Here is a 2573-nt window from a genome sequence, read left to right on the forward strand (position 1 = left end):
CTAACCCTAAATCTTATTAGACAAAATATTGTATCATCCCTACTCATCGTCGCAGCCCAAAGGAGAAAGAGAAGGTAAATTTTCATTTTCTTCTTTTATACCATCTTTGAGAAGCTGCAACCAGAAGCCCTTTTTGTTCTGTAGAAGTAGAAAATCTAGCCCTGAGTTCTGTACATTTGAAAGGATTACTGTATCTCACTCTGTTTTTGTTTCGCCCTTTTTTATTTCTTTGTGCGAGTTTCTCCGTTTCGTACATTAAATCTTTTTTCAATTTGGGGTACTGAATTGGGGAGACGTGATGATGGTTAAACTCAATCAAATTTGTAACAGAGTGATGAATCTATAACATGCACTACCATCTGATCTCTCTCTCTCTCTGCGTTAATTTGTTTTTGTTGCTTCTGTGGGATTTTGAAGGGTCTATCTGGGTGTGTTCATTTTCTTTAAAATTGCATTGGATCAAGATTTCTATTTGTTGGTACGATAAATGTGTGCAACCAACTGCGACCTAAAGTTTTCTTGTCTGATTTTTTATGTTGGTGTAATCAATGATGATATCGAATTTTGTTATTGAGCGTGATAATGATTATTCATTAACCATTCACCATCTTTTGGCTGAGGTTGCCCATAAAAATTCTTTTTTTTTGGATTTGATTTTTATCTGTTCTAGGTTCAGATTATGGTGGAACTACTACTGTTTTGTTTTTCTCGTTAATTGCTTCAACGAAATCTGCATAGTTTGTTAGATCATCTTTTTCTTGACATAAATATACAAATTTTCAAGTAATGAAATTCTGGTATTTTGTGGGTTGTTTTTCACTGGAAATCTTAAAAAGCTTTCATAAAGTCATGATCACATTATTTAAAAATTGTTTTCTACTCTCAATTAGCAAATATTGTAGCGTTTGATTAAAAATAAACTCAATTTTTTTGAAAAAATTATCTGAGAAAGTTGTGCAGAATACCGGTGGACCACCATTAACACTTGAAGTATTAGGCTCACTGTTTTTTGATAAGAACAATATAGAGGAATGGGAAAGCATCTTGAAGAACTTAAAGAATCATGGTAAAGATATTCATCAGAGTTTAAAAATAAGTTATGATGGACTTGATCAAACAGAGAAGCAAATATTTTTGGACATTGCATATTTTTTTATTAAAAATCGCAAGGAAAATGCAATCTTCATGTGGACAGGGGACGGGGACGGGATGGGAGCGGGCGGGGGTGGGGATTATTATTTTGAGACGGAGCGGGGGTGGAGGTCCAAAGTCTCCCCCACCACGGGGATGGACTAGGGATGAAGGTTAAATTTTTGAAACGGGGCAGGGGTGGAGACCTTGTCCCCCGCCCCGGTCCACTGCCATCCCTAGTCACCATTGGCTTCCTCCTGCAAGTCCTTTGGGTCCATGCCATCGATGGTGCAACCAATTCTCTTTGATGATGCCAATGAAGTCCTTGGCCAACGACAAAGGAGGAGGAAAGGAGGTGGTTGAGCAGCAGAGAAGGACTAGAGGAATCAAGCTATAGGCTCGCAGCACTACAATGACTCCAATGAGGAACAAGTGAATGAGAAAGAGAAACCCTACCTTCTTTAAAGCCCCTTTTAAAAGCTACATTTGAATCATTGATCGATTTATGATCAATGATTCAAATTAAAACATTATATGTTGTTATAGTAATGAATAAATATATTTTAAGCAAATTTTCATGTGTAATTTTAATAGAACTTAATCAAACTTACTGCTCTCATTAGGTTGATCAAGCTTGGGCTCGTTTGAGCGATCAAGCTTAAATTCATGTCCAAACTTAGCTCATTTGCATATTCAGACGAGCGATGTGTCATGCTTAAACAAGATGAGCCTAGTTCATTGTGCTTCCCTACATGATTCTAATGTGGGACCCATGTCAAATAGTCATTATATATATATATATATATGTGAGAAAATATATGGTGGTTTTGTACCATGATACCATACAGTGGTATTTGTCAAAAACCTGACTCTAGGGAGGGACAGTTTCTATAAATTCGACCTCAGGAAGGCTTTGGTGTAGAGAAAAAATGAGAAAGAGAGAAATATGTTCTCAATCTAGCTAGAGTCTCTATAAGATAGGGCCAATAGCAAGGCAAAATGAGAATATCAATCTCTCTAGGTGGGCTACTACTGAGAAAAACGTGAAAGAAGAAATAAAGAAAAGGAGTTTCTTCTAAGAATATGGCTCAAGAATAGGGAGAACAAAAACTGAATTAACTCACTAATTTCATTCATAATTAATAAAAAATAGTAGCACTTATTTATAAAGTCTACCAAACAGTTTTAAAAGAAATAAAATACCAAAAATAAGGATCCAAATAGGAAAGTGCATCCTCCAGTTCCTATTAGACTGTGTCTATTAGGAGAATCTAGATGGTCGGACCTGGGGCACAAAAGGGTCTATAACAAACCACCTCTTTCAAACTCTCCTTGCCCTTAAGGCAAAAACTTCATGAACTGAGCTATTGGCTAGTTCTATTTTTTCAATCTCGTTCCACCTTGTGGGTTATGGATCTGCAATATGAAATTGGATCTCTATA

The 2573-nt window shown here is 36.4% G+C and overlaps 1 non-coding gene across 1 annotated transcript; it reads left to right on the forward strand.

The window, feature by feature from the left end:
• Positions 1-288: 288 nt before the first annotated feature.
• On the forward strand, positions 289-369 carry LOC149821105 (small nucleolar RNA Z195/SNORD33/SNORD32 family). Its single transcript, XR_016426908.1, has one exon. It is a non-coding gene; the product is annotated as a small nucleolar RNA Z195/SNORD33/SNORD32 family (small nucleolar RNA).
• Positions 370-2573: the final 2204 nt, after the last annotated feature.

The sequence above is a fragment of the Nuphar pumila genome, chromosome 12 (genome assembly GCF_984573655.1).
Source record: "Nuphar pumila chromosome 12, dmNupPumi1.hap1.1, whole genome shotgun sequence".
In the NCBI taxonomy this organism is placed as follows: domain Eukaryota; kingdom Viridiplantae; phylum Streptophyta; class Magnoliopsida; order Nymphaeales; family Nymphaeaceae; genus Nuphar; species Nuphar pumila.